This window comes from Scyliorhinus torazame, chromosome 20 (genome assembly GCF_047496885.1).
Source record: "Scyliorhinus torazame isolate Kashiwa2021f chromosome 20, sScyTor2.1, whole genome shotgun sequence".
NCBI classification, from domain to species: domain Eukaryota; kingdom Metazoa; phylum Chordata; class Chondrichthyes; order Carcharhiniformes; family Scyliorhinidae; genus Scyliorhinus; species Scyliorhinus torazame.
Genome location: NC_092726.1, coordinates 132,713,434 through 132,740,098, shown reverse-complemented (window position 1 = coordinate 132,740,098; position 26,665 = coordinate 132,713,434).

The window sequence follows — 26,665 nt, the reverse complement described above, 5'->3', positions numbered from 1 at the left end:
GGTAAGTGTGTGGGGGGGTTAGTGTGTGTGGGGGGTTAGTGTGTGAGGGGGTGTTAGTGTGTGGGGGGGGGTTAGTGTATGTGGGGGGATAGTGTGTTTGAGAGATTAGTGTGTGTGGGGATGGATTAGTGTGTGTGGGGGCGTTAGTGTGTGTGGGGATGGGTTAGTGTGCGTGGGGGTTAGTGTGTGTGGGGGGTTAGTGTGTGTGCGCGTTAGAGTGTGTGGGAATGGGTTAGTGTGTGTGGGAGGGGGGGTTAGTGGGTGTTGGGCGGTTAGTGTGAGTGGGGTGGGGTTGTGTGTGTGGGGGGTACGCGTGTGTGGGCGGGGGTTCGTTTGTGTGGGGGGGTTAGTGTGTGTGGGGATGGTTAGTGTGCGTATCTGGGGGTTTAGTGTGTGTGGGGGTTAGTGTGTGGGGGGGGGGGTTAGTGTGGGTGTGGGTGGTGTTCGTGTGTGTGTGGGGTTAGTGTGTGTGTGGGGGTGTTAGTGTGTTTGGGGGTTAATGTTGGTGGGGGGGGTTAGAATGTGGGGATGGGTTAGTTAGTGTGGGAGGTTAGTTTGCATGTGGGGTTCGTGTTGGGGGTGTGGGGAGGGTTTGTGTGTGTGTGGGGGTGGTGGTAGTATATGTGGTGGGGGTTAGTGTGCGTGGGGGGGTTAGTGTGTGGGGGGTTAGTGTGTGTGGTGATGGGTGAATGTGTATGGGGGGTCAGTGTGTGTGGGGGCGTTAGTGCGTGTGTGGGGTTTAGTGTGTTTGGGTGGGGTTTGTGTGTGTGGGGGGTTAGTGTGTTTGGTGGGGTTAGCGTGTGGTGATGGGTTACTAGGTGTGGGGGGGTTCCTGTGTGTGGGGGGTTAGTGTGCGTGGTGGGGTAGTGTGTGTGGGGGTTAGAGTGTGTGGAGGGGTTAATGTGTGTGTGGGTGGGTTAGTGTGTGTGGGGGGGGGTTAGTGTGTGTGGGGGGGGTTAGTGTGTGTCTGAGGTTAGTGTGTGTGGTGGGGGGTTAGTGTGTGGTGGTTAGTGTATGTCGGGGGCTAGAGTATGGGGTGTTAGTGTGTGTGCTGGAGTTAGTGTGTGTGGGAGGTGTTAGTGTGTGTGGAGGGTTAGTGTGTGGTTGGGTTAGTGTGGGTGGGGGTGTTAGTGTGTGGGAATGTGTTAGTGTGTGTGGGGGGGGGGTTAGTGTGTGTGTGTGGGCTATTGTGTGTGTGGGGGGGTTAGTGTGTGTGTGGGGGGTTAGTGTGTGTGGGGGGTTAGTGTGTGTGTGTGGGGGGGGGGTAAATGTGTGTGGGGCTTTAGTGTGTGTGTGGGGGGGGTTAGTGTGTGGGGGGGGGTTAGTGTATGTGGGGGGGGGTTAGTGTGTGGCGGGGGTGTCAGTGTGTGTGGGGTGGTTAGAGTGTGTGTAGGGGTTAGTGTGTGTGTGCGAGTTAGTGTGTGTGGGGTGATGTGTTAGTGTGTGTGTGGGGGGGTTTGTGTATGTGGGGATTGATTAGTGTGTGTGGGGGGATAAGTGTGTGTTGGGGTGTTAGTGTGTGTGGGGGGTTAGTGTGTGTGTGTGTGGTGGGTTAGTGTGTGTGTGGGGGGGGGGTTAGTGTGTGTGGGGATGGTTAGTGTGCGTATCTGGGGGTTTAGTGTGTGTGGGGGTTAGTGTGTGGGGGGGGGGGTTAGTGTGGGTGTGGGGGGGGGGTTAGTGTGTGTGGGGATGGTTAGTGTGCGTATCTGGGGGTTTAGTGTGTGTGGGGGTTAGTGTGTGGGGGGGGGGGGTTAGTGTGGGTGTGGGTGGTGTTCGTGTGTGTGTGGGGTTAGTGTGTGTGTGGGGGTGTTAGTGTGTTTGGGGGTTAATGTTGGTGGGGGGGGTTAGAATGTGGGGATGGGTTAGTTAGTGTGGGAGGTTAGTTTGCATGTGGGGTTCGTGTTGGGGGTGTGGGGAGGGTTTGTGTGTGTGTGGGGGTGGTGGTAGTATATGTGGTGGGGGTTAGTGTGCGTGGGGGGGTTAGTGTGTGGGGGGTTAGTGTGTGTGGTGATGGGTGAATGTGTATGGGGGGTCAGTGTGTGTGGGGGCGTTAGTGCGTGTGTGGGGTTTAGTGTGTTTGGGTGGGGTTTGTGTGTGTGGGGGGTTAGTGTGTTTGGTGGGGTTAGCGTGTGGTGATGGGTTACTAGGTGTGGGGGGGTTCCTGTGTGTGGGGGGTTAGTGTGCGTGGTGGGGTAGTGTGTGTGGGGGTTAGAGTGTGTGGAGGGGTTAATGTGTGTGTGGGTGGGTTAGTGTGTGTGGGGGGGGGGTTAGTGTGTGTGGGGGGGGTTAGTGTGTGTCTGAGGTTAGTGTGTGTGGTGGGGGGTTAGTGTGTGGTGGTTAGTGTATGTCGGGGGCTAGAGTATGGGGTGTTAGTGTGTGTGCTGGAGTTAGTGTGTGTGGGAGGTGTTAGTGTGTGTGGAGGGTTAGTGTGTGGTTGGGTTAGTGTGGGTGGGGGTGTTAGTGTGTGGGAATGTGTTAGTGTGTGTGGGGGGGGGGGGTTAGTGTGTGTGTGTGGGCTATTGTGTGTGTGGGGGGGTTAGTGTGTGTGTGGGGGGTTAGTGTGTGTGGGGGGTTAGTGTGTGTGTGTGGGGGGGGGGTAAATGTGTGTGGGGCTTTAGTGTGTGTGTGGGGGGGGTTAGTGTGTGGGGGGGGGTTAGTGTATGTGGGGGGGGGGTTAGTGTGTGGCGGGGGTGTCAGTGTGTGTGGGGTGGTTAGAGTGTGTGTAGGGGTTAGTGTGTGTGTGCGAGTTAGTGTGTGTGGGGTGATGTGTTAGTGTGTGTGTGGGGGGGTTTGTGTATGTGGGGATTGATTAGTGTGTGTGGGGGGATAAGTGTGTGTTGGGGTGTTAGTGTGTGTGGGGGGTTAGTGTGTGTGTGTGTGGTGGGTTAGTGTGTGTGTGGGGGGGGGGTTAGTGTGTGTGGGGGGGTTAGTGTGTGTGGTGGGGTTAGCGTGTGTTTAGGGTTAGCGTGTGTGGGGGTGGTTAGTGTGTGTGGGGGGTTAGTGTGTGGGGGGCTTAATGCGTGTGCGGGGGTTAGTGTGTGTGGGGGGGGGCGTTAGTGTTTGTGTAGTGGGTAAGTGTGTGTGGGGCGTTAGTGTGTATAGGGGGGTTAGAGTGTGTGGGGGTTAGACTGTGTGGGGGGTTAGAGTGTGTGGGGGATTAGTGTTTGTGGGGGGTTCAGTGTGTGTGGTGGGGGTTGGTGTGTGTGGGGGGGGTTGGCGTGGGTGGGGGGTGTTAGTGTGTGGGAATGGGTTAATGTGTGTGTGGGGGGGTGTGGGGGGGCTAGTGTGTGTGGGGGGGGGTTAGTGTGTGTGTGGGGGTAAATGTGTGTGGGGCTTTAGTGTGTGTGGGGGGGGGGGTTAGTGTGTGTGGGGGGTTAGTGTGTGGGGGGGGGTTAGTGTGTGTGGGGGTGGTTAGAGTGTGGCGGGGGTGTCAGTGTGTGTGGTTAGAGTGTGTGTAGGGGTTAGTGTGTGTGTGGGAGTTAGTGTGTGTGGGGAGATGGGTTAGTGTGTGTGTGGGGGGGGGGGGGTTAGTGTATGTGGGGATTGATTAGTGTGTGTGGGGGGATAAGTGTATGTGGGGGTGTTAGTGTGTGTGGGGGGTTAGTGTGTGTATGTGGTGGGTTAGTGTGTGTGTGTGTGCGGGGGTTAGTGTGTGTGGAGGGGTTAGTGTGTGTGGTGGGGTTAGCGTGTGTTTGGGGTTAGCGTGTGTGGGGGTGGTTAGTGTATGTGTGAGGGGTTAGTGTGTGTGGGGAGATGGGTAAGTGTGTGTGGGGCGGTGTTAGTGTGCGTGTAGAGATCAGTGTGTGTGGAGATGGGTTAGTGTGTGTGTGGAGGGGTTAGTGTGTGTGGGGGTGTTAGTGTGTGTGGTGGGTTAGTGTGTGTGGGGAGATGGGTTTGTGTGTGTCTGGAGGGTTTAGTGTGTGTGGGAGAGTTAGTGTGTGGGGTGGGGTTAGTGTGTGTGTGGGTGGGTCTGAGTGTGTGTGGAGGGGTTAGTGTGTGTGGGGGCGTTATGGTGTGTGGCGAGATGGGTTAGTGTGTGTCTGGATGGGTTAATGTGTGTGGGGGTTTAGTGTCTGTGGCGGGTTACTGTGTGTGATGGAGTTATTGTGTGTGGTGGATTAGTGAGTGTGGGGCGTTCGTGTGTATGGGGGGTTAGTGTGAGTGGGGGGCTAGAGTGTGTGTCTGAGGTTAGTGTGTGTGGTGGGGGGTTAGTGTGTGGTGGTTAGTGTATGTCGGGGGCTAGAGTATGGGGTGTTAGTGTGTGTGCTGGAGTTAGTGTGTGTGGGAGGTGTTAGTGTGTGTGGAGGGTTAGTGTGTGGTTGGGTTAGTGTGGGTGGGGGGTGTTAGTGTGTGGGAATGTGTTAGTGTGTGTGGGGGGGGGTTAGTGTGTGTGTGTGGGCTATTGTGTGTGGGGGGGGGGTTAGTGTGTGTGTGGGGGATTAGTGTGTGTGGGGGGTTAGTGTGTGTGTGGGGGGGGTAAATGTGTGTGGGGCTTTAGTGTGTGTGTGGGGGGGGGGGTTAGTGTGTGGGGGGGTTAGTGTATGTGGGGGGGGTTAGTGTGTGGCGGGGGTGTCAGTGTGTGTGGGGTGGTTAGAGTGTGTGTAGGGGTTAGTGTGTGTGTGCGAGTTAGTGTGTGTGGGGTGATGTGTTAGTGTGTGTGTGGGGGGGTTTGTGTATGTGGGGATTGATTAGTGTTTTTGGGGGGATAAGTGTGTGTTGGGGTGTTAGTGTGTGTGGGGGGTTAGTGTGTGTGTGTGTGGTGGGTTAGTGTGTGTGTGTGGGGGGGGGTTAGTGTGTGTGGGGGGGTTAGTGTGTGTGGTGGGGTTAGCGTGTGTTTAGGGTTAGCGTGTGTGGGGGTGGTTAGTGTGTGTGGGGGGTTAGTGTGTGGGGGGCTTAATGCGTGTGCGGGGGTTAGTGTGTGTGTGGGGGGCGTTAGTGTTTGTGTAGTGGGTAAGTGTGTGGGGGGCGTTAGTGTGTATAGGGGGGTTAGAGTGTGTGGGGGTTAGACTGTGTGGGGGGTTAGAGTGTGTGGGTGATTAGTGTTTGTGGGGGGTTCAGTGTGTGTGGTGGGGGTTGGTGTGTGTGGGGGGGGTTGGCGTGGGTGGGGGGTGTTAGTGTGTGGGAATGGGTTAATGTGTGTGTGGGGGGGTGTGGGGGGGCTAGTGTGTGGGGGGGGGTTAGTGTGTGTGTGGGGGTAAATGTGTGTGGGGCTTTAGTGTGTGTGCGGGGGGGTTAGTGTGTGTGGGGGGTTAGTGTGTGGGGGGGGGGGTTAGTGTGTGTGGGGGTGGTTAGAGTGTGGCGGGGGTGTCAGTGTGTGTGGTTAGAGTGTGTGTAGGGGTTAGTGTGTGTGTGGGAGTTAGTGTGTGTGGGGAGATGGGTTTGTGTGTGTGTGGGGGGGGGTTAGTGTATGTGGGGATTGATTAGTGTGTGTGGGGGGATAAGTGTGTGTGGGGGTGTTAGTGTGTGTGGGGGGTTAGTGTGTGTATGTGGTGGGTTAGTGTGTGTGTGTGTGCGGGGGTTAGTGTGTGTGGAGGGGTTAGTGTGTGTGGTGTGGTTAGCGTGTGTTTGGGGTTAGCGTGTGTGGGGGTGGTTAGTGTATGTGTGAGGGGTTAGTGTGTGTGGGGAGATGGGTAAGTGTGTGTGGGGCGGTGTTAGTGTGCGTGTAGAGATCAGTGTGTGTGGAGATGGGTTAGTGTGTGTGTGGAGGGGTTAGTGTGTGTGGGGGTGTTAGTGTGTGTGGTGGGTTAGTGTGTGTGGGGAGATGGGTTTGTGTGTGTCTGGAGGGTTTAGTGTGTGTGGGAGAGTTAGTGTGTGGGGTGGGGTTAGTGTGTGTGTGGGTGGGTCTGAGTGTGTGTGGAGGGGTTAGTGTGTGTGGGGGCGTTATGGTGTGTGGCGAGATGGGTTAGTGTGTGTCTGGATGGGTTAATGTGTGTGGGGGTTTAGTGTCTGTGGCGGGTTACTGTGTGTGATGGAGTTATTGTGTGTGGTGGATTAGTGAGTGTGGGGCGTTCGTGTGTATGGGGGGTTAGTGTGAGTGGGGGGCTAGAGTGTGTGGGGGGTTTAATGTGTGTGGGGGTGTCAGTGTGTGTGGTGGGTTAGTGTCTGTGGAGAGAGGGGTTAGTGTGTGTGTGAAGAGTTTAGTGTGTGGGGGATTTTGTGTGTGTGGGGAGATGGGTTAGTCTGTGTGGGGGGTTAGTGTGTGTGGAGGGGTTAGTGTGTGGGGGGGGGGTTAGTGTCTGTGCGGGGGTTAGTGTGTGGTGTAGTTAGTGTGTGTGGTGGGTTAGTGTGTGTGGGGGGTTAGTGTGTGCGGGGGGGTTAGTGTGTGGGGGGAGCTAGTGTGTGGGTGGGTGGTTAGTGTGTGTGGGTAGATGGGTTAGTGAGTGTGTGGAGGGGTTAGTGTGTGTGGAGGGGTTAGTGTGTGTGTGAGGGGGGTTAGTGTGTGTGGGGAGATGGGTTAGTGTGTGTGTGGAAGGGTTAGAGTGTTTGGTGAAGTTAGTGTGTGTGGTGGGTTAGTGTGTGTGTGGGGTTTGTGTGTGTGGGGGGATTAGTGCGTGTGGGGGAGTTAGTGTGTTTGGGGAGATGTTTTATTGTGTGTGTAGAGGGGTTAGTGTGTGTGGGGGGTTTGTGTGTGAGGGGAGATGGGTTAGTGTATGTGTGGAGGGGTTCGTGTGTGTGGGGTGGTTATTGTGTGTGGGGGGTTAGTGTGTGTGGGGGGCTAGTGTGTGTGGGGAGTTAGTGTGTGGGGGGGGGTTATTGTGTGTGGTGTGGGTTAGTGTGTGTGTGATGGGGTTAATGTGTGTGGTGGGTTTAGTGTGAGTGGAAAGGGTTAGTGTGTGTGGGGGGGGGGTTAGTGTGCCGGGGTGGATTAGTGTGCCTGGAGGATTTAGTGTGGGTGTGGAGGTTTAGTGTGTCTGCGGGGGGTTTGTGTGTGTGGGGGGTTAGTGTGTGTGTGGGCGGGTCTGTGTGTGTGTGGAGGGATTAGTGTGTGGGGGGTTAGCGTGTGTTGGGCGATGGGTTAGTGTGTGCGCGGGTTTGTGTCTGTGCGGGGGTTAGTGTGTGTGGGGGGGTTAATGTGTATGGGGGAGTTATAGTGTGTGGCGAGATGGGTTAGTGTGAGTGTGGATGGGTTAGAGTGTGTGGGGGTTTAGTGTCTGTGCGCGGGTTAGTGTGTGTGATGGAGTTAGTGTGTGTGGAGGATTAGTGTATTTGGGGCATTAGTGTGTGTGGGGGGTTAGTGTGAGTGGGGGGCTAGAGTGTGTGGGGGGTTTAATGTGTGTTGGGGTGTCAGTGTGTGTGGTGGGTTAGTGTCTGTGGGGGATGGGTTAATGTGTTTGTGGAGGGTTCAGTGTGTGGGGGAGTTTGTGTGTGTGGGAGGTTAGTGTGTGTGTGGGGTGTCGGTGTGTGTGTGTAGAGGTTAGTGTGTGTGGGGGGTTAGTGTGTGTGGGGAGATGGGTTAGTCTGTGTGGGGGGTTAGTGTGTGTGGAGGGGTTAGTGTCTGGGGGGTGTTAGTGTCTGTGCGGGGGTTAGTGTGTGTGGTGTAGTTAGTGTGTGTGGTGGGTTAGTGTGTGTCGGGGGTTAGTGTGTATGGGGGGTTAGTGTGTGGGGGGGGATAGTGTGTGGGGGGGTTAGTGTGTGTGGGGAGATGGGTTAGTGAGTGTGTGGAGGGGTCAGTGTCTGTGGTGGAGTTAGTGTGTGTGTGGTTCTGAGTGTGTGAGGGGGTGTCAGTGTGTGTGGAGGGGTTAGTGTGTGTGGGGAGATGGGTTAGTGTGTGTGTGGAGGGGTTAGAGTGCCTGGTGGAGTTAGTGTGTGTGGTGGATGTGTGTGTGTGTGCGGTTTGTGTGTGTGTGTGGGGGGGGAGGTTAGTGCGTGTGGGGGAGTTAGTGTGGGTGGGGAGATGGGTTAGTGTGTGTGTGGAGGGGTTAGTATGTGTGGGGGGTTAGTGTTTGTGGGGGTGGTTAGTATATGTGTGTGGGGGGAGGGGGGTTATTGTGTTTGGGGGGTTGGTGTGTGGTGGGGGGGTTAGTGTGTGTGGAGTGTTAGTGTGTGTGGGTGGGTTAGTGTATGTGGGTGGGTGTTAGTGTGTGTGGGGGTTAGTGTGTGTGGGGGGTTTAGTGTGCGTGGATGGGTTAGTGTGTGGGGAGATGGATTAGTGTGTGTGTGGATGGGTTAGTGTGTGTGGGGGCGGGGGGTAGTGTATGTGGGGGGGGGTTAGTGTGTCCGGGTGGATTAGTGTGCCTGGGGGGTTTAGTGGGTGTGTGTGTGGGGGGGGTGGGGGTTAGCGTATGTGTGTGTGTGGGGGGTGTTCGTGCGTCTGGGGGTGTTAGTGCGTTTGGGGGATTAGTGCTTGTGGGGGTGGGGGGTTAGTGTGTGCGTGGGGGTTAGTGTGTGGTGGGTTATTCTGTGTGTGGGGGGTTAGTGCGTGTGTGGGGTGTTAGTGTGTGGGGGGTTTAGTGTGTGTGGGGATGGGTTAGTGTGTGTGGGGGGTGAGAGTGTGTGGGGACGTTAGTGTGTTTGGGAGGGTTAGTGTGTGGGGGGTTAGTGTGGGGGGGGTTAGTGTGTGGGGGGGAATTAGTGTGTGTGGGGGGTTAATATGTTTGGGGATGGGTTAGTGTGTTGGGGGGTTAGTGTGTGCGGGTGGGGGGTTAGTGTATGTGGGGGGTTAGTGTGCGTGTGGGGGAGGTTAGTGTGTGTGGGGGTTAGTGTGTGTGGGTGGGTTAGTGTGTGTGGGGAGATGGGTTCGTGTAGGGGGTTAGTTTGTATGTGTGGGGTTGCTGTGTGTGGGGGGTTAGTCTGTGTGGGGGCCAGTGTGTGTGTGGGGGATTAGTATGTGTGTGGGGGGGGGGGTTAGTGTGTGTGGGAGGGTTAGTGTGTGGGGGGGGGGGGTTAGTGTGTGTGGGCAGATGGGTTAGTGTGTGTGGTGGCGTTAGTGTGTGTGGGTGGGTTAGTGTGTGTGGGGAGATGGGTTAGTGTGTGTTTGGGGTTAGTCTGTGTGGGGGGGTTAGTGTGTGTGGTGGGTTAGTGTTTGTGGGGGGGGGTTAGTGTGAGTGAGGGGGTTAGTGTGTGCGGGGGGGGTTAATATGTGGGGGGGGTGTTAGTGTGTGTGGGGGGGTTAGTGTGTGTGTGGGGATTAGCATGTGTGGGGATGGGTCACTGTGTGTGAGGGGATTAGTGTGTGGGGGGGGGTGTTAATGTGCGTGGGGGACTTAGTGTGTGGGGGGGTTGGTGTGTGTGGGGGGTTAGTGTGTGGGGGGTATTAGTTTGTGTGTGGGGGGGGGGTTAGTGTGTGTGTGGGGGAATTAGTGTGTGGGGGGGTTGTGTGTGTCCGTGGGGGTTAGTGTGTGGGGAGGTGAGTGTGTGTGTGTGAAGGGGTTAGTGTGTGTGTGTGTGGGTTTAGTGTGTCTGGTGTGGGTGGGGGAGTTAATGTGTGTGGGGTGGGGTATTGTACGTGGAGTGTTAGTGTGTGTGGAGTGTTAGTGTGTGGGGGTGGGTTACTGTATGTGGCGGGGTGGGTTAGTGTGTGTGGGGGCCAGTGTGTGTGGGGGGCGTTTAGTATGTGCGTGGGGGGGGGGGGTTAGCGCGCGTGTGTACGGGGGGGGTGTTAGTGCGTGTGGGGGTATTAGTGCGTTCGGAGGATTAGTGCGTGTGGGGGTAGGGGGATAGTGCGTGCGTGGGGGTTTGTGTGTAGGGGGATATTGTGTGTGAGTGGGGGGGGGGGGGTTAGTGTGTGTGTGGGGGTTAGTGTGTGGGGGTGTTAGTGTGAGTGTGGGGGGGGGGTTAGTGTGTGTGGAGAGGGTTATTTTGTGTGGGGGGGTTAGTGCGTGTGGGCGGGGTTAGTGTGTGTTGGGGTGGGTTAGTGTGTGTGGAGGAGTTAGTGTGTGTGGGGGGTTAGTGTGTGTGTGGGGGGTTAGTGTGAGTGTGGGGTGGGTTATTGTGTGTGGGGGTTAGTGTGTGTGGGTGGTTAGTGTGTGGGGGGGTTAGTGTGTGTGGGGGGTTTAGTGTGTGTGGAGGGGTTAGTGTGTGTGGGGGGGTTAGAGTGTGGGGGATAGTGTGTGCGGTGGGTTAGTGTGTGTGGGGAGATGGGTTAGTGTGTGTGTGGAGGGGTTAGTGTGTGGGGGGGGGGTTGTGTGTGTGGAGGGTTAGTGTGTGTGGAGATGTTAGTATGTGTGGGCGGTTAGAGTGTGTGGTGAGTTTGCGTCTGTGGGGAGATGGGTTAGTGTGTGTGTGGAGGGCTTAGTGTGTGTGGGGGAATTTGTGTGTGTGGGGGGTTAGCGTGAGTGGGTGGATTAGTGCGTGTGGGGCGGTTTAGTGTGTGTGGGGAGATGGGTTAGTGTGTGGGGGGTTAGTGTATGTGTGGGAGTTAGTGTGTGTGTTGGGTTAGTGTGTGTAGGGGGTTAGTTTGTGTGTGGGGTGGTTAGTGTGTGTGGGCGGGGTTAGTGTGTGTGGGGGCCAGTGTGTGTGGGGGGGTTAGTATGTGGGTGGGGCGGTTAGTGTGTGTGGGTGGGTTAGTGTGTGTGTGGGGGGGTTAGTGTGTGTGGGCAGATGGATTAGTGTGTGTGGAGGCGTTAGTGTGTGTGGATGGGTTAGCGTGTGTGGGGAGATGGGTTAGTGTGTATTTGGGGGTTAGTGTGTGTGGGGGGGTTAGTGTGTGTGGTGGGTTAGTGTATGTGTGGGGGGGTTAGTGTGTGTGGGGGTGTTAGTGTGTGGGGGGGTTGTGTGTGTGGGGGTCAGTTTGTGTGTGGGTGGTTAGTATGTGGGGGGTGTTAGTGTGTGTGGGGGGTTAGTGTGTGTGGGGGTTAGCGTGTGTGGGGATGGGTCAGTGTGTGTGGGTGGTTGTTAGTGTGTGTGTGGGGGTTAGTGTGTGTGTGGGGGATTAGTGTGTGGTGGGGGGGTTCTGTGTGTAGGGGGGATTAGTGTGTGTGTGGGTGGTGTTAGTGTGTGTCCGTGGGGGTTAGTGTGTGGGGAGGTTAGTGTGTGTGGGGGGGGGGGTTTAGTGTGTGTCTGGGTGTTAATGTGTGTGTGGGTGGGTTAGTGTGTGTGGGGGGTTAGTGTGTGTGTGTGTGGGGGTGGGGGTGGGTGGGGGGGGGTTAGTGTGTGCATTAGTCTTCCTGTGTGTTTGAATGTATCTATCAGTATGAGCATGGGTCGCAGCATTCTCCTCCACAACATTCTCTTTTTCCTGAGTGAATACTGACGAAAAATATTCATTTCGTATCTCGCCTATCTCTTTGTACTCCACACACAACTTCTCATCCCTGTCCTTGACTGGCCCTAATCTTACCATCGTCATTCCTTTATTCCTGACATACCTATAGAAAGCTTTTGGGTTTTCCTTGATCGTACCTGCCAGATTCTTCTCATGTCCCCTCCTTGCTCATCTTAGCTCTCTCTTTAGATCCTTCCTCGCTACCTTGTAACTATCAAGCGCCCCAACTGAAACCTCACTCCTCATCTCCACATAGGGCTCCTTTTAGGTTCCCTCGGTCGACGCCTTCCTCCCTGCCTGACCGGTACGTAATTATCAAGAACACGCAGTAGCTGTTCCTTGAACAAGCTCCACATATCCAGTGTGCCCAACACTTGCAGCCTACTTCTCCAACCTACCCCTCCCAAGTCATGTCTAATGGCATTACAATTGCCCTTCTCCTAGCTATAACTCTTGCCCTGCGGGGTATACTTATCCCTTTCCATCACTAACGTAAACGTCACCGAATTGTGGTCACTGTCCCCAAAGTGCTCTCCTACCTCCAAATCCAACACCTGGCCTGGTTCATTACCCAAAACCAAATCCAATGAGGCCTCGCCTCTTGTCTCTGTCTGTGTGTGTGTCTTAGTGTCTCTGCGAGCGCGTGTATTACTGTCTCTGTATGTGTGTGAGTGCATTACTGTCTCTGTCTGTGTGTGGGTGTATTACTGTGTATATATGAGTTAGTTTCTGTGTGAGTGTGAGTGTATTACTGTCTCTGTATGTGTGTGTGTTACTGTATGTGTGTGTGTTATTGTCTCTGTGAGTGTGATTGCATTCCTGTCTCTGTCTGTGTGTGTGTGTATTACTGTATGTGTGTGTTAGTGTCTGTGTGAGTGTCTTAGTGTCTCTGCGAGCGTGTGTATTACTGTCTCTGTATGTGTGTGTGAGTGTGTTAGTCTCTGTGTGAGTGCATTACTGTCTCTGTCTGTGTGTGGTTGTATTACTGTGTATGTGTGAGTTAGTTTCTGTGTGAGTGTGAGTGTATTACTGTCTCTGTATGTGTGTGTGTTAGTGTCTGTGCGAGTGCATTACTGTATATGTCTGTGTGTGTGTAAGTGTATTACTGTGTATGCGAGTGTGTTAGTGTCTGTGTGAGTATGTTACTCTCTCTGTATGTGTGTGTTTGTGTCTCGATGTCTGTATGTGTGAGTGTGTCAGTGTCTGTGTGCGTGTGTGAGTATATTACTGTCTGTGTGTGTGTTATTGCCTGTGTGTGTGTGAGTGTATTACTGTCTCTGTGTGTGTGTGTAAGTGTATTACTGTATGTGTGTGTGTTAGTGTCTGTGTGTGTGTGAGTGTATTACTGTGTGTGTGTGTTTAAGTGTATTACTGTATGTGTGTGTGTGAATGTGTTACTGTCTGTGTGAGTGTTACTGTCTCCGTTTGTGTGTCAGTGTCTGTATGTGTCAGTGTGTTGGTCTCTGTGTGCGTGTGTGTGAGTGTATTACTGTCTGTGTATGTGTGTGAGTGTGTTACTGTCTCTGTGTGAGTGTGAGTGTGTTAGTGTGTGTGTGAGTGTATTATTGTGTGTATGCGTGTTAGTATATGTGTGTGTGTGTGTGTCAGTGTCTGTGTGAGTGTGAGTGCATTACTGTATCTGTCGGTGCGTGTGTGTATTACTGTGTGTGTTAGTGTGAGTGTGAGTGTGTTACTGTCTCTATGTGTGTGAGTGTGAGTGTGTTACTGTCTGTGTGTGTGTGTGTGTGTGTGTGTCAGTGTGAGTGTGTTACTGCGTCTGTGTGAGTGTGAGTGTATTTGTATATATTTATTTGACTTCCTCAACTTCACGTCGACCATACTTGTGATGTCTTTCCCAGGCTGATGTATAATTTAATTGTGTATTTCCCTTCCTCACAGTGAACCTCATCACAATTGTGATCCTGAAGAGAAGAAACTGTGGGCTGTCCAAATGTGTGACTTGTTACCTGTTGGCCATGGCAGTGGGGGATCTACTGGTCGTTATTCTCGACCTGATATTGAGACACATTCCCATTGTTTTTGATGAACAGTTTAATTTCCTGCGGTCCATCCCCGTGTGTAATATCCACGCCGCCCTGCTTTTTGCAGCCACTGACTGTTCTGTCTGGTTCACCGTCACTTTCACCTTTGATCGATTTGTGGCCATTTGTTGCCCGAAGCTGAAAAGTAAATATTGCAGCGAGAAAACGGCGGCTGTGGTTCTGGGAACAGTGGCTGTGCTGAGCTGTTTGAAGGACATTTCCTGGGGGGTTATGTTGACCGGTCGGTATTGGCTGGACAACTTCCCCTGGTTTTGTGTTCTCACAGTGGGTGTTCAGTCCTCTCCGGTCTGGGGACCAATCGAGTTCCTCCACCACATTCTAACCCCGTGTGTTCCATTCGCCCTGATTCTGCTGCTCAATGTTCTCACCGTCAGACACATTGTCCTGAGCAGCAGGGCCCGCAGGAGACTCCGGGCAAACAGCAGTGGGCACAGTGCCCGAGACCCAGAGATGGAGAGTCGGAGGAAATCCATCATTTTACTCTTCATTATCTCCGCCAATTTCATCCTGTTATGGTCAACGTTAATGCTTTATTCTATATGGAGCCGGATGTGGTATCTGGGGTATCAGTCTGTATCGTTAGGTTCTTATGTTCAGGAATTGGGTTTCATGCTGCAGCTCCTGAGTTGCTGCACAAACACTGCGATTTACGCCGTGACACAGACTCAGTTCAGACAGCAGTTGAAGAATGTGCTGGAAGTTCCCTTTAGTTCAATTCTTCAATTCATTAAATCCTGAGAGGAAACCCCACCCACACGGCATCTCTCTCGCACTGCCGGCAAAACTGACCATCCCCAGCCAGCCTCACCCTGATTTACCATTCTGCATTACCAGGTCTATCGGTGGGTGGGTGTGACTCCCACCATGGCCAATCCGCTGGGTGTGCGGCTTCCCTCCTTTGTCGTTCAGCTGGGTGTGTGCCTCCCCCCACCCCCCATCGTCGATCAGCTGAGTCTGTCCTTCCACGCATTGCCAATCAGCTGGGTGCATCCTTACCCGCATTGCCGATCAGCTGGGATTGTGCTTCCCCCATTACCGATCAGCTGGGTGTGTGCCTCCCCCCATCGTCGATCAGCTGGGGCTGTCCTTCCCCGCATTGCCAATCAGCTGGGTGTGTGCTTCCCCTCATTGCCGATCAGCTGGGTGTGTGCTTCCCCGCATTGCCGATCAGCTGGGTGTGTCCTTCCCCGCATTGCCGATCAGCTTGGACTGTCCTTCCCCCAATTACCGATCAGAAGGGTGCGTACTCCCCCCACCTATTGCCGATCAGCTGGGTATGTGCCTCCCCCATGGCCAATCAGCTGGATGTGTGTGACTCCCCCAATACCGATCAGCTGGGTGTGTGCCTCACTCTTAAGCACAGTCTGTGCAGCAGAATGTGCCCCAGACAGAGACAGAGACTGAGACACAGAGACACAGAGACACAGACAGAGACTGGGACACAGACAGAGACAGAGACACAGGCACAGATAGAGACACAGACAGAGACACAGACAGACACAGCGACACAGACAGAGACACAGACACACACATAGACAGGGTCACAGGCACAGACAGAGACACAGACAGAGACACAGCGACACAGACAGAGTCAGACTCAGCGCCACCCGCACTCACTGCTCACCAGCTGCTGTCCCCCTCCCTGCCGCCAGAGGGCGCTGTCCCCCCACCGCTTGCAACAAAAGATGGACAACTGGAGTCTCCCCTGTCAACACAAGATGGCTGCGGGGAGTCTCCCCTGGCAACACAAGGTGGCTGCCGGGAGACGAACCCTAGCAACACAAGATGGTCGCGGGGTGTCTTCCCTGTAACACAAGATGCCTGCCAGGTGTCTCCCCTAGCAACAGAAGATGGCCACCGGGAGTCTCCCATGGCAACACAAGATGGCTGCCGCCGGCACGCAGGGGATGGGAGTGGCACAGGCGCAGTGGCTATATCACCCCATCCTCAATATCACCCCCTCCCCCATATCACCCCCTCCCCAATAACACCCCTCCCCGATATCACCTCCTCCCCGATATCACCCCCTCCCCGACATCACACCCTTCCCGATATCACCACCTCCCCGATATGACCCCCTTCCCGATATCTCCCCTCCCCGATATCACCATCTCCCCGATATCACATCCTACCCGATATCGCCCCACCCCGATATCAGCCCCACAAGGATATCATCCAACCACATATATCACCCAACCCCAGAGATCACCCAACCCCAGATATCACACAACACCAGAGATCACCCAACCCAAGAGATCACACAACCCCAGATATCACCTAACCCCAAATATTTCCCAACCCCCGATATCACCCAAACCCAGATATCACCCAACCCCCGATATCACCCAACCACAGAGATCACCCAACCCCAGAGGTCACCCAACCCCAGAGATCACCCAACCCCGGATATCACCCAACCCCAGGGATCACACAACCCCAGATATCACACAACCCCAGAGATCACACAACCCAGAGATCACCCAACACCAGAGATCACCCAACACCAGAGACCACCAACCCCAGATATCACCCAACCCCCCGAGATCACGCAAACCCAGAGATCACCCAACCCCAGATGTCACCCACCCCAGATATCACCCAACCCCAGATATCCCCCAACCCCAGATATCACCCAACACCCTCTATCACACAACCCCAGTGATCACCCTACCCCAGAGATCACCCAACCCCAGATATCACCCAACCCCAGGGATCACACAACCCCAGATATCACCCAATCCCAGAGATCACCCAACCCAGAGATCACCCAACACCAGAGATCACCCAACACCAGAGACCACCAACCCCAGATATCACCCAACCCCCGAGATCACGCAAACCCAGAGATCACCCAACCCCAGATGTCACCCACCCCAGATATCACCCAACCCCAGATATCACCCAACACCAGATATCACCCAACCCCAGAGGTCACCCAATCCCAGAGATCACCCAACCCCAGAGATCACCGAACCCCAAGATCACGCAAGCCCAGGGACCACCCAAGCCCAGATATTACCCAATCCCAGATATCACCAAACACCAGGTATCACCCAACCCTAGAGGTCACCCAATCTCAGAGATCACCCAACCCCAGAGATCACCGAACCCCAGAGATCACGCAGCCCCAGAGACCACCCAAGCCCAGATATTACCCAACCCCAGAGATCACCAAACCCTTGAGCTCACCCAACACCAGAGATTACCCAATCCCAGATATCACCCAACCCCAGATATTACCCAAGCCCAGATATCACTCAACCCGAGAGATCACCAACCCCAGAGCAACACCACCCCAGAGATCATCCAACCCGGGAGAAAACCCAATCCCAGAGATCACCCAATCCCAGAGATAACCCAACCTCTGACATCACCCAATCCCAGATATCACACTACCCCGGATATCACCAAACCCCAGATATCACCCAACCCCAGAGATCACCCAACCCTAGATATCACCCAACCACAGAGATCACCCAACCCCAGAGGTCACCCAACCCCATATATCACCCAACCCCAGATATCACCCAACCCCAGATATCACCTTACCCCGGATATCACCGAACACCAGAGATCACCCAACCTCTGATGTCACCCACCCCAGATATCACCCAACCCCAGAGGTCACCCAATCCCAGAGATCACCCAACCCCAGAGATCACCGAACCCCAGAGATCACGCAACCCCAGAGACCACCCTACCACGGACATTACCCAACCCCAGAGATCACCCAACCCCAGATATCACCGTACCACGGATATTACCCAACACCAGAGGTCACCCAAATCCCAGAGATCTCCTAACCGCAGAGATCTCCCAACCCCAGACATCACCCAACCCCAGACATCACCCCACCCCGGATATCACCCAACGCCAGAGATTACCCTACGCCGGATATCATCCAACCCCAGACATCAGCCAACCCCAGAGTTCACCCATCCCCCAGACATCAGCCAACCCCAGAGATCATCCAACCCCAGATATCACGCAACCCCAGAGATCACCCAACCCCAGAGATCACCCAACCCCAGATATCACGCAACCCCAGATATCACCCTACCCCGGATATCACCCAACCCGGCTATCACCCAACCCCAGAGATCATCAAACCCCAGATATCACCCAACCCCAGATATCAACAAAGCCCAGAGATCATCCAACACCAGAGATCACCCAATCCCAACAATTACCCTACCCCGGATATCACCCAACGCCAGAGATCACCCAAACCCAGCGATCACCCAACCTAAGATATCACCCAACCCCAGTGATCACCCAACTCCAGATATCACCCAACCGCAAATAACACCCAACCCCAGAGATCACCAAATCCCAGAGATCACCCGACACCAGAGATCACCCAACCCCAGAGGTCATCTAACTCCGGATAACACCCAACCCCGGATATCACCAAACTCCAGAGATCACCCAACCCCACATATCACCCAAACCCAGAGATCACCCAACCCCAGAGATCACTCAACCCCTGAGATCACCCAACCCCTGAGATCTCCCAAACCCAGAGATCACCCAATCCAAGATATCACCCAATCCCAGAGATTACCCAAGCCCGGATATCACCCAACCCGAGAGATCACCCAACCCCAGAGATCACACAACCTCAGAGATCATCCAACGACAGAGATCACTCAATCCCAGAAATCACCCTACCCCAAATATCACCCAACCCCAGACATCACGCAATCCCAGTCATCACCCTACCATGGATATCACTCAACCCCAGATATCACCCAACCCCAGAGGTCACCCAACCCCAGACATACACAACCGCAGAGATCACCCAACCCCAGAGATCACCGAACCCCAGAGATCACGCAACCCCAGAGACCACCCAAGCCCAGAGATTACCCAACCCCAGAGATCACCCAACCCCTGAGATCACCCAACCCCAGAGATTACCCAATCCCAGATACCACCCAACCCCAGATATTACCCAAGCCCAGATATCACCCAACCCTAGAGATCACCCAACCCCAGAGATCACACATCCCCAGAGATCATCCAACCCGGATCACCCAATCCCAGAGATCATCCAACCCCAGAGATAACCCAACCCCTGACATCACCCAATCCCAGATATCACACTACCCCGGATATCACCCAACCCCAGATATCACCCAACCCCAGAGATCACCCAATCCCAGATATCACCCAACCCCAGATATCACCGAACCCCTGTGATCACGCAACCCCAGAGACCACCCTACCACGGATATTACCCAACCCAGAGATCACCCAACCCCACAAATCTCCCAACCCCAGAGATCACCCAACCCCAGATACCACCCAACCCCAGAGGTCACCCAATCCCAGAGATCACCCAACCCCAGAGATCACCGAACCGCAGAGATCACCCAACCCCAGAGAACACCAATCCCCAAACTTCACCCAATCCCAGAGATCACTAAACCCCAGATATCACCCAACCCCAGAGGTCACCCTATCCCAGAGATCACCAAACGCCAGAGATAACCGAACCCCAAGATCACGCAAGACCAGAGACCACCCAAGCCCAGATATTACCCAATCCCAGATATCACCCAACACCAGATATCACCCAACCCCAGAAGTCACCGAATCCCAGAGATCACCCAAACCCAGAGATCACCGAACCCCAGAGATCACCCAACCCCTGAGATCACCCAACCCCTGAGATCACCCAATCCCAGATACCACCCAACCCCAGATATTACCCAAGCCCAGATATCACCCAACCCTAGAGATCACCCAACCCCAGAGATCACCCAACCCCGGATATCACCCAACCCCAGGGATCACACAACCCCAGATATCACACAACCCCAGAGATCACACAACCCAGAGATCACCCAACACCAGAGATCACCCAACACCAGAGACCACCAACCCCAGATATCACCCAACCCCCCGAGATCACGCAAACCCAGAGATCACCCAACCCCAGATGTCACCCACCCCAGATATCACCCAACCCCAGATATCCCCCAACCCCAGATATCTCCCAACACCCTCTATCACACAACCCCAGTGATCACCCTACCCCAGAGATCACCCAACCCCAGATATCACCCAACCCCAGGGATCACACAACCCCAGATATCACCCAATCCCAGAGATCACCCAACCCAGAGATCACCCAACACCACAGATCACCCAACACCAGAGACCACCAACCCCAGATATCACCCAACACCCGAGATCACGCAAACCCAGAGATCACCCAACCCCAGATGTCACCCACCCCAGATATCACCCAACCCCAGATATCACCCAACACCAGATATCACCCAACCCCAGAGGTCACCCAATCCCAGAGATCACCCAACCCCAGAGATCACCGAACCCCAAGATCACGCAAGCCCAGGGACCACCCTAGCCCAGATATTACCCAATCCCAGATATCACCAAACACCAGGTATCACCCAACCCTAGAGGTCACCCAATCTCAGAGATCACCCAACCCCAGAGATCACCGAACCCCAGAGATCACGCAGCCCCAGAGACCACCCAAGCCCAGATATTACCCAACCCCAGAGATCACCAAACCCTTGAGCTCACCCAACACCAGAGATTACCCAATCCCAGATATCACCCAACCCCAGATATTACCCAAGCCCAGATATCATTCAACCCGAGAGATCACCAACCCCAGAGCAACACCACCCCAGAGATCATCCAACCCGGGAGAAAACCCAATCCCAGAGATCACCCAATCCCAGAGATAACCCAACCTCTGACATCACCCAATCCCAGATATCACACTACCCCGGATATCACCAAACCCCAGATATCACCCAACCCCAGAGATCACCCAACCCTAGATATCACCCAACCACAGAGATCACCCAACCCCAGAGGTCACCCAACCCCATATATCACCCAACCCCAGATATCACCCAACCCCAGATATCACCTTACCCCGGATATCACCGAACACCAGAGATCACCCAACCTCTGATGTCACCCACCCCAGATATCACCCAACCCCAGAGGTCACCCAATCCCAGAGATCACCCAACCCCAGAGATCACCGAACCCCAGAGATCACGCAACCCCAGAGACCACCCTACCACGGACATTACCCAACCCCAGAGATCACCCAACCCCAGATATCACCGTACCACGGATATTACCCAACACCAGAGGTCACCCAAATCCCAGAGATCTCCTAACCGCAGAGATCTCCCAACCCCAGACATCACCCAACCCCAGACATCACCCCACCCCGGATATCACCCAACGCCAGAGATTACCCTACGCCGGATATCATCCAACCCCAGACATCAGCCAACCCCAGAGTTCACCCATCCCCCAGACATCAGCCAACCCCAGAGATCATCCAACCCCAGATATCACGCAACCCCAGAGATCACCCAACCCCAGAGATCACCCAACCCCAGATATCACGCAACCCCAGATATCACCCTACCCCGGATATCACCCAACCCGGCTATCACCCAACCCCAGAGATCATCAAACCCCAGATATCACCCAACCCCAGATATCAACAAAGCCCAGAGATCATCCAACACCAGAGATCACCCAATCCCAACAATTACCCTACCCCGGATATCACCCAACGCCAGAGATCACCCAAACCCAGCGATCACCCAACCTAAGATATCACCCAACCCCAGTGATCACCCAACTCCAGATATCACCCAACCGCAAATAACACCCAACCCCAGAGATCACCAAATCCCAGAGATCACCCAACACCAGAGATCACCCAACCCCAGAGGTCATCTAACTCCGGATAACACCCAACCCCGGATATCACCAAACTCCAGAGATCACCCAACCCCACATATCACCCAAACCCAGAGATCACCCAACCCCAGAGATCACTCAACCCCTGAGATCACCCAACCCCTGAGATCTCCCAAACCCAGAGATCACCCAATCCAAGATATCACCCAATCCCAGAGGTTACCCAAGCCCGGATATCACCCAACCCGAGAGATCACCCAACCCCAGAGATCACACAACCTCAGAGATCATCCAACGACAGAGATCACTCAATCCCAGAAATCACCCTACCCCAAATATCACCCAACCCCAGACATCACGCAATCCCAGTCATCACCCTACCATGGATATCACTCAACCCCAGATATCACCCAACCCCAGAGGTGACCCAACCCCAGACATACACAACCGCAGAGATCACCCAACCCCAGAGATCACCGAACCCCAGAGATCACGCAACCCCAGAGACCACCCAAGCCCAGAGATTACCCAACCCCAGAGATCACCCAACCCCTGAGATCACCCAACCCCAGAGATTACCCAATCCCAGATACCACCCAACCCCAGATATTACCCAACCCCAGAGATCACCCAACCCCGGATATCACCCAACCCCAGGGATCACACAACCCCAGATATCACACAACCCCAGAGATCACACAACCCAGAGATCACCCAACACCAGAGATCACCCAACACCAGAGACCACCAACCCAAGATATCACCCAACCCCCCGAGATCACGCAAACCCAGAGATCACCCAACCCCAGATGTCACCCACCCCAGATATCACCCAACCCCAGATATCCCCCAACCCCAGATATCACCCAACACCCTCTATCACATAACCCCAGTGATCACCCTACCCCAGAGATCACCCAACCCCAGATATCACCCAACCCCAGGGATCACACAACCCCAGATATCACCCAATCCCAGAGATCACCCAACCCAGAGATCACCCAACACCAGAGATCACCCAACACCAGAGACCACCAACCCCAGATATCACCCAACCCCCGAGATCACGCAAACCCAGAGATCACCCAACCCCAGATGTCACCCACCCCAGATATCACCCAACCCCAGATATCACCCAACACCAGATATCACCCAACCCCAGAGGTCACCCAATCCCAGAGATCACCCAACCCCAGAGATCACCGAACCCCAAGATCACGCAAGCCCAGGGACCACCCAAGCCCAGATATTACCCAATCCCAGATATCACCAAACACCAGGTATCACCCAACCCTAGAGGTCACCCAATCTCAGAGATCACCCAACCCCAGAGATCACCGAACCCCAGAGATCACGCAGCCCCAGAGACCACCCAAGCCCAGATATTACCCAACCCCAGAGATCACCAAACCCTTGAGCTCACCCAACACCAGAGATTACCCAATCCCAGATATCACCCAACCCCAGATATTACCCAAGCCCAGATATCACTCAACCCGAGAGATCACCAACCCCAGAGCAACACCACCCCAGAGATCATCCAACCCGGGAGAAAACCCAATCCCAGAGATCACCCAATCCCAGAGATAACCCAACCTCTGACATCACCCAATCCCAGATATCACACTACCCCGGATATCACCAAACCCCAGATATCACCCAACCCCAGAGATCACCCAACCCTAGATATCACCCAACCACAGAGATCACCCAACCCCAGAGGTCACCCAACCCCATATATCACCCAACCCCAGATATCACCCAACCCCAGATATCACCTTACCCCGGATATCACCGAACACCAGAGATCACCCAACCTCTGATGTCACCCACCCCAGATATCACCCAACCCCAGAGGTCACCCAATCCCAGAGATCACCCAACCCCAGAGATCACCGAACCCCAGAGATCACGCAACCCCAGAGACCACCCTACCACGGACATTACCCAACCCCAGAGATCACCCAACCCCAGATATCACCGTACCACGGATATTACCCAACACCAGAGGTCACCCAAATCCCAGACATCTCCTAACCGCAGAGATCTCCCAACCCCAGACATCACCCAACCCCAGACATCACCCCACCCCGGATATCACCCAACGCCAGAGATTACCCTACGCCGGATATCATCCAACCCCAGACATCAGCCAACCCCAGAGTTCACCCATCCCCCAGACATCAGCCAACCCCAGAGATCATCCAACCCCAGATATCACGCAACCCCAGAGATCACCCAACCCCAGAGATCACCCAACCCCAGATATCACGCAACCCCAGATATCACCCTACCCCGGATATCACCCAACCCGGCTATCACCCAACCCCAGAGATCATCAAACCCCAGATATCACCCAACCCCAGATATCAACAAAGCCCAGAGATCATCCAACACCAGAGATCACCCAATCCCAACAATTACCCTACCCCGGATATCACCCAACGCCAGAGATCACCCAAACCCAGCGATCACCCAACCTAAGATATCACCCAACCCCAGTGATCACCCAACTCCAGATATCACCCAACCGCAAATAACACCCAACCCCAGAGATCACCAAATCCCAGAGATCACCCAACACCAGAGATCACCCAACCCCAGAGGTCATCTAACTCCGGATAACACCCAACCCCGGATATCACCAAACTCCAGAGATCACCCAACCCCACATATCACCCAAACCCAGAGATCACCCAACCCCAGAGATCACTCAACCCCTGAGATCACCCAACCCCTGAGATCTCCCAAACCCAGAGATCACCCAATCCAAGATATCACCCAATCCCAGAGATTACCCAAGCCCGGATATCACCCAACCCGAGAGATCACCCAACCCCAGAGATCACACAACCTCAGAGATCATCCAACGACAGAGATCACTCAATCCCAGAAATCACCCTACCCCAAATATCACCCAACCCCAGACATCACGCAATCCCAGTCATCACCCTACCATGGATATCACTCAACCCCAGATATCACCCAACCCCAGAGGTCACCCAACCCCAGACATACACAACCGCAGAGATCACCCAACCCCAGAGATCACCGAACCCCAGAGATCACGCAACCCCAGAGACCACCCAAGCCCAGAGATTACCCAACCCCAGAGATCACCCAACCCCTGAGATCACCCAACCCCAGAGATTACCCAATCCCAGATACCACCCAACCCCAGATATTACCCAAGCCCAGATATCACCCAACCCTAGAGATCACCCAACCCCAGAGATCACACAACCCCAGAGATCATCCAACCCGGGAGATCACCCAATCCCAGAGATCATCCAACCCCAGAGATAACCCAACCCCTGACATCACCCAATCCCAGATATCACACTACCCCGGATATCACCCAACCCCAGATATCACCCAACCCCAGAGATCACCCAATCCCAGATATCACCCAACCCCAGATATCACCGAACCCCTGTGATCACGCAACCCCAGAGACCACCCTACCACGGATATTACCCAACCCAGAGATCACCCAACCCCACAAATCTCCCAACCCCAGAGATCACCCAACCCCAGATACCACCCAACCCCAGAGGTCACCCAATCCCAGAGATCACCCAACCCCAGAGATCACCGAAGCGCAGAGATCACCGAAGCGCAGAGATCACCCAACCCCAGAGAACACCAATCCCCAAACTTCACCCAATCCCAGAGATCACTCAACCCCAGATATCACCCAACCCCAGCGGTCACCCTATCCCAGAGATCACCAAACGCCAGAGATAACCGAACCCCAAGATCACGCAAGACCAGAGACCACCCAAGCCCAGATATTACCCAATCCCAGATATCACCCAACACCAGATATCACCCAACCCCAGAAGTCACCGAATCCCAGAGATCACCCAAACCCAGAGATCACCGAACCCCAGAGATCACCCAACCCCTGAGATCACCCAACCCCAGAGATTACCCAATCCCAGATACCACCCAACCCCAGATATTACCCAAGCCCAGATATCACCCAACCCTAGAGATCACCCAACCCCAGAGATCACCCAACCCCGGATATCACCCAACCCCAGGGATCACACAACCCCAGATATCACACAACCCCAGAGATCACACAACCCAGAGATCACCCAACACCAGAGATCACCCAACACCAGAGACCACCAACCCCAGATATCACCCAACCCCCCGAGATCACGCAAACCCAGAGATCACCCAACCCCAGATGTCACCCACCCCAGATATCACCCAACCCCAGATATCCCCCAACCCCAGATATCTCCCAACACCCTCTATCACACAACCCCAGTGATCACCCTACCCCAGAGATCACCCAACCCCAGATATCACCCAACCCCAGGGATCACACAACCCCAGATATCACCCAATCCCAGAGATCACCCAACCCAGAGATCACCCAACACCAGAGATCACCCAACACCAGAGACCACCAACCCCAGATATCACCCAACCCCCGAGATCACGCAAACCCAGAGATCACCCAACCCCAGATGTCACCCACCCCAGATATCACCCAACCCCAGATATCACCCAACACCAGATATCACCCAACCCCAGAGGTCACCCAATCCCAGAGATCACCCAAACCCAGAGATCACCGAACCCCAAGATCACGCAAGCCCAGGGACCACCCTAGCCCAGATATTACCCAATCCCAGATATCACCAAACACCAGGTATCACCCAACCCTAGAGGTCACCCAATCTCAGAGATCACCCAACCCCAGAGATCACCGAACCCCAGAGATCACGCAGCCCCAGAGACCACCCAAGCCCAGATATTACCCAACCCCAGAGATCACCAAACCCTTGAGCTCACCCAACACCAGAGATTACCCAATCCCAGATATCACCCAACCCCAGATATTACCCAAGCCCAGATATCACTCAACCCGAGAGATCACCAACCCCAGAGCAACACCACCCCAGAGATCATCCAACCCGGGACAAAACCCAATCCCAGAGATCACCCAATCCCAGAGATAACCCAACCTCTGACATCACCCAATCCCAGATATCACACTACCCCGGATATCACCAAACCCCAGATATCACCCAACCCCAGAGATCACCCAACCCTAGATATCACCCAACCACAGAGATCACCCAACCCCAGAGGTCACCCAACCCCATATATCACCCAACCCCAGATATCACCCAACCCCAGATATCACCTTACCCCGGATATCACCGAACACCAGAGATCACCCAACCTCTGATGTCACCCACCCCAGATATCACCCAACCCCAGAGGTCACCCAATCCCAGAGATCACCCAACCCCAGAGATCACCGAACCCCAGAGATCACGCAACCCCAGAGACCACCCTACCACGGACATTAACCAACCCCAGAGATCACCCAACCCCAGATATCACCGTACCACGGATATTACCCAACACCAGAGGTCACCCAAATCCCAGAGATCTCCTAACCGCAGAGATCTCCCAACCCCAGACATCACCCAACCCCAGACATCACCCCACCCCGGATATCACCCAACGCCAGAGATTACCCTACGCCGGATATCATCCAACCCCAGACATCAGCCAACCCCAGAGTTCACCCATCCCCCAGACATCAGCCAACCCCAGAGATCATCCAACCCCAGATATCACGCAACCCCAGAGATCACCCAACCCCAGAGATCACCCAACCCCAGATATCACGCAACCCCAGATATCACCCTACCCCGGA